The sequence below is a fragment of the Echinops telfairi genome, unplaced genomic scaffold (genome assembly GCF_000313985.2).
Source record: "Echinops telfairi isolate 266 unplaced genomic scaffold, ASM31398v2 ScPeMD7_7414;HRSCAF=8452, whole genome shotgun sequence".
In the NCBI taxonomy this organism is placed as follows: domain Eukaryota; kingdom Metazoa; phylum Chordata; class Mammalia; order Afrosoricida; family Tenrecidae; genus Echinops; species Echinops telfairi.
The window spans coordinates 2,060,035-2,070,945 of record NW_022111314.1 but is presented as its reverse complement, the minus strand read 5'-3'; positions in this window follow the sequence as shown (position 1 = coordinate 2,070,945).

Sequence of the window (10,911 nt, the reverse complement as noted above, 5' to 3'; positions counted from 1 at the left end):
AGAGGAAACTACAGCCTCTAAGTCTGGCCCCTGACCTGTTTTGGTAAGTAACACTTAATTGTGACACAGCCAGTCCCACTTGCTTGCGCACTGTCTCTGCCTGCTTTTCCCTTGACAACAGCCTAGATAAGTGAGCACAGCAGGTACTGCCCTGCCTGTAGACTCGCCATGCTTACCCGGCACAGACTAGCTGACCTCTGACCAAAGGTCTTGCCAAGCCCTGATGGGAAGGAAGGAACACTGAGCTCAGAAGCATCATCAGCTCATTGTCCCCCAAGTGCCTGTGTGTGGAAGAGCCCCTGAGTGAGCTTGTGAATGAACACCCAGCTCCCAGACCGCCTGGCAGAGAATCTGAGTCAACAGGCAGGAGTGGGCCCCCAGGGGAGAGAGCTTCAGGTTGTGCATGGACACTTCTGGGAGCACACATCACGGGAGTCCAGAAAGCCCACATGCGGCGACAGTGTGTGTCTGGCCGGTGAGGACTACACTTCAGCAGGAGACGTTGGGGAAGCAAGCTGATCGTGAGCTTAAGAGTTCACCATGACGTCAATTCAAGGAGCGTTAAGCCCGCTTAATCCTCCCTCGCAAACAAACTTCTGTGGGTCTCCTGCCCTGCTTGGTGGCTGGCCACGTGAGTGTGGCGGCGCCGAAGGGCCGGCAGAAGGCAAGCTCCCAGGGCCTCCAAGTGATTTATTGCTGTGCTTCCCACAGAAGCTTAAGTGCTCACGACTGTCTCAGGGAGTTAATTCCCCGGTTCTGAACCTCCGTCTCTCCAAGAACTGCTACTTTCCATTTTCCTTTTTTTTTCCCTGGGACTATTCTGAGAAGATACAGCTAAATTAAATTCCTCTTCATACCGTCCAGCGTGAGTGATAGTCTCCGTCTCATTTAGCAGCACACCTAATTCATCACCATTAAAAAGTGGTCTAATCCCCAAACCACCCCACTGCCGTCATGCCATCAAGAGATTCTCGCTCACAGCGACCCTCTAAGTGGGCGGCAGAGTGGCCCCATGGGTTTCCACCGCTGCGATCTGGCCAGACTGAGTCTGCCTCGCCTTCCTCCTGTGGAGAAGCTCTTGGGTTCAAGTCCGGGACCTTTCCGTCAACAGCTGAGTAGTGCAACCACTGCATTGCATAGAAAGATACATCCAAGTGGTGTGCCATTGTTCTATGTGTATATGTATGTGTGTGTGCACGTGTGTACACAATTTATCCCGTTTCTAACACATCTTTAACAAAAAGGGTGGAGGACATTCAAAAAGGATCAGATTATCCTGATCTGCAAATACATCCCAGTGCTGTGTCATTGTTCTGTGTGTATCTATGTGTGTATACAGAGATGTGTGTGCGCGCACAGTATATCCCGCTTCTAACACATCTACAACAAGAGGGGTGAGGGTATTCATAATGTTCGTAGACACAGATTATCTTGATCCCCAAATAAATTCCTAAAGTCTACGCTGACTCCACCCGGCGAGATGGATGGGTGAAGTCCGGGTGCTCATCTGCTACAGTTTCAGGCTGGTGATTTAAATGGGAGGAGGGTGCTGGGCAAAAATTCCCATCGTTCTCTAGAGCGTTGCCCAGGATGGCTATTCCGGCTTCTGTGACACCCAAAGGAACGCTGAGGCCACATGGAAGACTGTCGAAACCCACCAGCCTCGCCCAGAGAGAACAGGAAGGACAGGGCTCCCGACCAGTTCATTCCGGAAGCCAACCGTCACTTCCAGGCCTTTGAAAAAGCCCATTCGGGTCTGAATCCCTCCTGAGAACTTGCCTCTCGGTCTCGAATATACTGAACCAGCCATCGACAGTTCTCCAACTGCCCCAGTGATTTCCACCGATCCTCAGATGATTCCTGCTTGTGTGTATCCATCACCCAGAGATCTGGTGAAAACACAGACTCTGATGCAATAGATGTGCGGTGCAAATGCAGATTCTCAGCAGGGACTCAAACTATCATGGACTATTCAAAGCCCCGGACGACGCCATCTGCCTCCGAAAGATTCCCAGCCTTGGAATCCCCATGGGAGAGTTCTGCTCTGTCCCCCCCCCCCCCGCCCCCCCGGGTTGCGGTGCATCTGGGGCAGCTCTGAGGCAGCGGGCTTGGGGACTTCATTACCATGAAAACCATGGGCCAGCAGGAGACGGTCCGTGGTGGAGGCACAGATAATGAGATATGGGTAAGAGTAGGCAAGCCTGCTTTGATGCTTCTAGCAGAACTGACACATGATGAAAAATGGAAGACACACATTGGGAAAACATACTTCAATTTGATAAAGAGATGTATGAAAAGCCTTAGCATTCGGGCTGAAGGGAGATAGAATACAGCGCCTACCAACGGGACACTCCCCAATGGTTCATTTGCTACGTGGTCAAATAAAACGCCTTTCAGAGATGCTTCTCTCACATTTGGAAATCCAGCCTCAGTCAAGTCTCTCTTAGAGGAATTACAACCAGAATGCTCCATAGCAGGGAGGTGATACGACTTCAGCTCATGTTCTCTGGACAAGGGATCAGGAAGGACTAGTCCCTGGGGAAGAACATCGTGCTTGGCAAAGTAGACCCAAACCAAGCCAACAAAGACCAACTTCCATCCAGTGGATCCCAACTCAGAGTGAACCCACAGGACCGAGTTGACCGGCTCCCCACAGTCTCTGAGACGCTCAGTCTATGGGCACAGACTGCCTTGTCTTTCTCCCTCGGTGCACACGGATCAGTAGCTGGTGGGTTTGAACCACCCACCTTGGGATTAACCGTCAAACACTCAACTCGCTGTGCCACCAGGGCTGCTTTGGTCAGTGTAGGGTCAGTGAAAATGAGGGAGACCTTCAACTAGATGGAGTGACACAGTGACTGCAGCCGCGTCTCGACGGCAAAGGTTGTGCGGACGGGGCAGGGCCCTCTGGGTTTTGCTCAGTTGTGCACAAGGCCACGAGTCAGAACGGACTCCACAGCAGCTAACAGCAACGTCTTCACCTGAAAACAGCTCATCTGTAGCTCTTTACACAGCTGATGCTGGTCATTGTCCTATGTGTGTCTGTTTTATTATAATAGGTGTGCTTGTAGACATGTGTATTCAGCCAACATAGAATGTTATATAAGAAGGTAATAAAAGCACCTTCAGACCCCGACATGCAAATGCACCATGTGACTGTTCGTTTTCGGTCCTCTGGCTGTCTCTTCCTTACAGATGAATGTCTGCATAGCTAGATCCCGTGTTGTCGTCATTGTTGGGTGCCTTTGAGTAAGGCAGTTCCAAGTCATGGCCACCCTGTGTCCCATGGAAGAAAACGCCGCTGTGCCTCCCTCTCCGCCGTGGCTCTCTTTGAGTCCAGTGGTACAGCCACTGTGTCAATCCATGGTGACAGGGGGCTTCTTCATTTTCCCCGACCCTCTACTTCACTAAGCATGAGAGCCTTTGGCAGAAACGATATGCACACATGTCCAAAGTTCGAGTGTCATAGTCTCGCCATCCTCGCTGCTAAGGAGCATGCCGGTTGCCCTTGTTTCAAAAGAGACGTCTTTGTCCTCCGGCAGTCCACGTCCTTTCAATAGTCTCCGACAGCACCATCCTTCACATGCACGATGGCAATATCAGAGGTTATGCTTCTCAGCAACCGGCTTGTCTTTCAGTGGCGTCTCACAGAGACATGTCCAGATCAATAGCTATAGACTTTTATGACCATTTTTGGAGTGGAGACAAGATATACTTTTGTCTGAGACCTTTGAAATGGATATAATCAGTGTGTGTTCAGGATATTCAAGTTGTTTCCACTCTTGTTATTTTGTAGCTGAGTGTCGAGGAGCAACCTGGAACACCGCCGTGAGACCTTAGGTCCACTCTTCCTCTTATTACGTTGTGTTATTAGATATAATAATATAGACCCACCTCTTATAGACCCACCGCTCAGTAAGGCCAAGCTGTCTCCATGGATTCCCCTTCCAGCCCTACTGACCCCCTGGGCACTAGCTAGCAGCCTCTGTACAATGGGTGTGTGTGTTGGGGCGCTCCCTACAGAAGTCCAGTTCACCTCCTTCCAGGGCGCCCATCTCTCAGTTCTCATCAAACCACCTCCAGCTCCTGGTGACAAAGCAATCCTGCCCAATCCTGCACCTTCCTCATTCTCCTTTGCTCTGCTTTAGCCCTTTGCTGGGAGGAGCCCTGGTGGCATAGTGGCTAAGAGTTGGGCTGTTAACCTCACGGTGGTCGGTTCAAAACAACCAGCCGTTCCATAGGAGAAAGCTAAAATCTGCCTTCTGCCATAAAGAGTAGCGATCTAGAAAGCCGTAGGGGCAGTTCTACCCTGTCCTGCAGGGTGGCTGTGGAGCCGTAGGGGCAGTTCTACCCTGTCCTGCAGGGTGGCGGTGGGTCCACACCGACCGGGCGGTGCGTCTGCTGTGTGTCTTGTCTTGCTTGGGATGCTCCCGTCCATTGTGGCCATGGCGCATCGGGAGGGATTCATCTTCCAGCACTGGGAAGATTCTGTTGCCTCTTCCTTCTCTTTCCCCACAGACTTTTGGGAGCCCCCTGGGGTGCCGGCCTCTGAGCCGCTTAGATGTGAGGTTGCACAGGCTACTTTGCAGGAGGGGATGCCCAGGCTGAGATGTCTTGCTCCAGTGCATTTTGGTTTCTTGGGGGAAAGAGGAGAATGTGTTTCATGTTCGTACACTTTCCCCAGAAGCAGCCAGGGAGAGGCAGAGGGAGGGGAAGGAAGGAGGGTGGGGAAGAGAGTAACAGGGGAGGGGAAAGGAAGTGTGGGGAGGGGGGCAGAGAGAGAGGAAGCAGCGTGGGCCAGGCACACAGGTGTCCTCTCTCTGGGATGCCCCACCTGAGACTCAGCTGGCAGAGCGCCATGCACTCCCTTCTGGCCCTGCGGAAGTTTCTCTTCTGTGAGTCATTAAAACGCTTCTGATTTATAGTGAGTTTATGTTCCCTTTACGGGGCTCTCAGGAAGAGTAATGGCCAGGATCATTTGGGCAAGCCGAGCCTCCCACAAGCTGTTGCTTACCCCCGCCTGGCCCCCCAAGCCCAGGAAGATGGATGGTGCCCTGCCCGTGGCTTTCCTGAGGGCAAGAGTAGGCTGTGGCCAGGACAGCTGCTTCCTGCAGCCAGCACAGCACGTCAGACAGCCAGCGCCTGATTCAGCTGTGTGCTGGGACACAGGGGCTAAGGGGGCGCTCTCAGCACCCCTCCTTCCTCACTGAGTGGGCTGGCAGGTCCCGAGGGCCCAGGTTCCTTCACCTGCTGTCCAGGGCCACATCCCCCAGAGTCCACACTGCACCCAGACCTGCTTGCTCACAAAGTGTTCTAGGATGCACCCGCAGTATCTTCTGGGGGGACATTGTGTGTGTGTGTGTGTATGTTATGTGTGTGCATGTGTGTACGTGTGTGTATGTGTGTGGGGGGGGGTGTAAATGAGCATCCTTCATCCTGCAGGAAGCTAAGAGTAATTACGACCCCACACCTGCATCTCGCCTGAGCACACAACCTGCAGGTGCACACCTGCCTTCTTTAAATCATGCCGCCCCACGGCAGCCGGGGCCTGGGGCTGGGGGCTGGAGGAAGAGGCCCGTCTCTCGCTCCTCCTGAGGGCCATGCTTTCTTCTCCCAGCCAAGACTTCCGGCATCGAGGAACGTGAGGTCAGTCGCTCCCTGCCTCATGTCTGCAGGGCGTGCTGCAAATGCGGGAAGTGCACAAGATAAGGGAAGGGTGAATGGAAGGGAGAAGGGGAGGGAGGGAGGGAGGAGCGATCTTTTTCGTGTGGCTTATTTTGAACTTCCTACTCCCAGAAGAGAGGAGTTCTCTCCACTATATCAGGCAGCGCACCACACTCCTGTCCTGGCTCTGCATCCCTGTTCATGACTGGCCCTGCCCTCCCCCTGCTCACTGCCAGGGCATCTGTTCGACACCTCGGGGCCCCATAGCACACAACCAAACCCACCATCCCAGTAGGTTTCTATCACTCCTTAGGAGGGTATAAAGACTCACTGTTTTCTTCCAGGAATCCACAGTGCTGGTCTTGTGTTTACTAGCCTGGCACGTAACCCACTACATCGCCTGAGCACCCTACGGTGGCCCAAGGTGCCTGTAAAAAGAGACACTCAGAGCATGCACCCATTGCTGACAGGGATGCAAATGGCATAGCCACCATAGAAATTCATCTGGTGGTTCCGTGCAAGGTGACAGAGACTCATCACGCAACCCAGCCATCCCCGGCCGGGCATACAGTCAAGGAATTGGCATGCAGGGGCTGGCACAGACACTTGTCCATGCATCAGCATTCACTGCAGCACAACTCATGGCAGCTAAAGTGTGGGCAAAACCCCAGTGCCCATCAGCCCACGGCTGGATCAGCACAATGTGCCCCATGTGAACCAGGAAGTGCTCGCCGGCCATCGAGGGAAATGACATCCTGGACCAGGTCACACGGGGCATGGATATTCTGTGATTCCACTTGTGTGAATAAGATAGGAGGAGGGAAAGGCACAGAGTCCAACGAGTATTAGTGGTCACCAGGGGGAAGGCCTGGGAGGAAGAGAGTTACCACTTAAGGAGTTGTCTCAGTCTGGGCTCGCCAGGGAAGCAAACCAGGGAGGCACCTACCTACCTGCTCACAAACCAGCCTAACTACCTACCTGCCTACCAACCTACCAACCTCCTTACCTGCCTGTGTGCCTACCTCCCTACCTGTGGTCCTGGTGGGCACATGGATAGTTTCCTGTTGCTGGCGGCCTTGTACTTCAGGACAGGACGTTCTCTTCCGTGGTGAATACAGCTCTGTCCCTCTGCAATGTGTCCCTCCCAGCAGCTGTCTGTCCTATGATTTTCCGACGGAAACCGTCTAACCCCAGCCCGCCGCTCCGCATGACTACGAAGAGCAGTTAATTCCACTTCACTTCAAACTGAAGCAGCAAGGGAGAGGGACGAAGATGAAGAAAGTCAAGATGCCCACCAGCTTGTGCACCGAAAAATAATCAGACTGACCATGAAGACGCATTGATGACGTCTGGTGATCGGGGAATGAAAACTGGAAACGGTGTAGGATTGGTGGCTGGGAGCCGTGGCCTTGCTGACAATAACATCAACCGAGAGTATGTGACAGAATACTTCATACCAATGGCCTATGCACCCGAGGTAACTCTCGCAAGATCCTGAACAGCTGTGGCGAAAGGGGACCTCACCGGGTGAAACACAGAGGAATCAGCCCACTCTCGCGGTTGACTGGGATCCTGGAGGTGGGCCCAGGCCAGGGGCTGACTGCGGCACAGACCAGCAATTGTACATATGCCAAGTTCTAGTTGAAGGTCATGAAAATTAAAACAAGTGCACAAGAGCTAAAGTATGACCTTGACTAGATCCCCCCTGACTTGCGGACGTCTCCAGACAACACTTGGTGCACTGAATGCTAAGGCATAGATGCGTTGGAGGATGCCGTCAAGGACATCACCCACCAAGAAAGCAAAAAGTCATTAAAAAGAAAGCAGAAATGAGCTGATACCAAGGGCTCCGGTAGAAAGAAAATGCTCTGGAAATGATGCTAGTATCGTATGTACAAATATGCTTGACACAATGGATGGATGGATGGATGGATGGATGGGATGGGATAGCGGCTGTATAAGCCCCAATAAAATGATTAAAAAATAGAAAGAAAACAAAAACCAAAGGGATGCAAAGCAGTTAATGTGAGCAGAAGAAACTACGGGAAAAATAGCTAAGCAGAACGTTGCAAAGACTGATTCATAAAGACAAAGCAAAGTGCCGTAACGAAATGTCAAAAGACCCGGAGCTAGAATTCAGGTTGCACACTCAGCACTTCTCCACCTGAAGGGGCATGGGGTGGGGTGGAGATCGAAGCTTACACTGCAATCTTGAAAGATTTCATGCCGAAAATAAGGAACGAGACAAGATGCCGCAACAGAAGCTGGAAAAATACACAGAGTCACTGTGCTAAAAAGTTGGTTGCTGGTATCAGAAGTAAAAGTTACCTGACAACACCGGAAGACAGCGATCTGAATGATAGTAAATGAAGAGATTCCTTTGGGGCCCATTCTACAGAAAGGTGACCCAGCGCGGAATGTGGACATTATTAATCCACCTCGTTACCACCACTCACAATACATTGTGCTGAAGAACATTTCAAAGTGGTTGGAGCCCTACATCCTCTGGGAACTTCCAGGAATGCAAGCCAGGCTCAGAGGAGACCTTGGAAGAAGGCACACGATTCGTGATTGTCAGGTGGGTCTTGGCTGAAAAGCAGAGCTGATCAGAAAGATGATTCTCTGGGCTCGATCGATGACGAAGGCATTCAGCAGTCTGGATGACAAATATGAGAGACAACCGTGAGAGGAATGGGGCTTACAGAGCATGGAAGCATGCTCGTGTGGATCCTGTGTGCAGACAAAACAAGGAGACAGTCGTTCCAACAGGGCGTAGAATCAGACAGGGGTGTATCCTTCCCCCCGACATGCCCAGTCGGGATGCCAAACAAGCTATGCAAGAAGCTGGTCTACAGGACGCAGAATCAGGAGCAGACAAAGGCTCACCAACCACCTCTGGCAGGGAGGTGGCACAGCCTCGCTTGTGAAAAGTCAAGAGGACTTGAAGCATTTACCGATGAAGATTAAAGACGGCAGCCTTCAGTATAACTCGGACCTCAAGATACAGAAAACAAAACCCCTCACAACTGGACCAAGAAAAAGCATCATGGTAAACGGGATGGAGGGAAATTGTGGAGGAAGTACCAGGACTGGCACCGCCATCAACACTCATGGAAACAGAGGTCAAGAGATCAAGCAACGCGTTGCAAAGGGCAAATGAATGCAAAAGGCCATTTTAAAATGTTAAAACATAAGCACGTAACAATGAACACAGAGGTGAGCCTGACCCAAGCCATGGAAATGTCAGCGACTTCATACACGCACTAAAGGGGGCGATGAATAAGGAAGATTGAGAGAGAATCAATGCACTTGGCTTATGGGGTTGGCACCAAATGTTGAATATCCCAAGGGCGGCCTGAAAACAATAACAGTATATATCTCTCTCTCTCTTGCTCGCTCTCCTTAGCTACAGAGAGAGATTTACTTCGAGAAAATGGCTCATGAAATTATGGGGCTGCTACGTAAGCTAAGTGGCAGGCTGGAGACCATTGCTGGCTAATGTTCCGGGAACCAGAGGTCAGGCTCTGAAAAGATTGCAGTGGCGGGGGTTGGGGAGAGGGAGAAAGAGAGATCACTTTTCTGGACATTCATCTCTACATTGTATCACCTCATGGAAGGTGATTATATGACCTTATGGAAGAGCACCCCGTCTACTCTCTCCAAACCCCTGAGAGTCACAGCCAAGCAGACACCTAACATGAACAATCTCAGGGCCACTGGGCCTGTACTTGGGGTGATGAAAACTCTTGGGAATGGACAACGATAATGGCAGCACACCATGATGTTGCATGCACAGGAGGACCTCCTGTGGGCATTTGTACCCAAGAGTCCTGGGCCACCTGGAGGGACAGGGGAGTTAAAGACAGAGAGTGTGGCTCCCAGGCTGGGCTCTGGACCAGCCCCCTGCGTGGCTCCGGAATTGGCCAATATGTAATTAACATTGAGCTAAAAGAGCATCAGGTTGTTGGTATCACCCCTAGAACAGGGCCACCTGACGGTGGGGGGGGGGGGGACCTGTCCATGGACAGCAGCCCCGCCTCTCCCCAGCAGGCACCACAGTCTGACCCCGTGTGGTTTTCCAGGAAAGTGCTTCTGCAGAGCATGCCATTTCCATAACCAGAGGAGGACTGATGCAAGGGGAAGATGCCCTGGGCAAATGTATTACTCGACCCAAGAGCTGGTGGCATGGTGGTTACACAATGCCCTTGTGCGATCCACAAGGTCAGCAGTTTGAAACCACCAGCTGCCCCGAGGCAGCAAGATGGGGCTTTCTAGTCCTGTAAAGAGTTACAGTCTCAGAAACCCACAAGGGCAGTCCTACCCTGCCCTTTAGGGTCCTATAGGGGATATAGGCCTTCACTCAATGGCAGTGAGCTCTTTTTTTGGTGGGTCGTTGGTTTTCTTTAGTATGCAGCAAGTGCACTTCAGACATGTGGAGGGTGATTGTGACCCAAGGGAGGCCTGGGCTGCTCATGGGCAATTTGCTCCATCCTCATGGGCTCTTTCGGGCCACCGTGTCACCCCTCCATTAGCATCACCTGCCCCCCTGCAGCCCCAGTTGTCGTCAGTAACAGGCCTCTCATCAGGAGGGCAGAGGTGACACTGTGAGTGTTCCACGAAGACTTTGTTTTCAAGATCAAGATGCCCCAGTCACTCCTGACAACAGGAAGACCGGGTGTCACAGCTTTTCGGTTTTATTTATGAGCAAAGCCTCTGTGTTTTCTGAAAGCTGTCATTGCTCGGGTGTCAATGACAGTGGTGACTGTCCACATCCGCCCTGGAGATGCGGGGCTGGAGGCCAGAGCCACAGCACTACCGCCCAGAATGTCCCCAAACGCAATAATGGGTGGGCGTTGCCCACGGTCTGCTTCCATCTTAAGGAAAAGGACACCACCACCCATGCTCTGTAATAAAAACCACACAGAAGGATGGGGATGCAGCTGAACAGAAGGGGCGGGATCCCAGGGGGTGGGGGAATGGGGGGTATGTGCAGTTGGTAGTTGGCAGGTCAGCCTTCAAACCAACCACCATTCTGCAGGAGAAAAATGTGGCAGCCTAGTTCTATGGAGATGGGGACTTTGGGGACCCTAAGGGTCAGTTCTACTCGGTCCTATACAGGCATGTGATCCAGAATCGACTGGGCGGCACCCAACAAGGAGAGGTGGTAACAGTGGGGCCGGCAGGTGGTCAGTTTCTCTTTCAATGGCAGTGCCATCGGGGCCTCCTAGGATTCAGTGTTGGACTCTC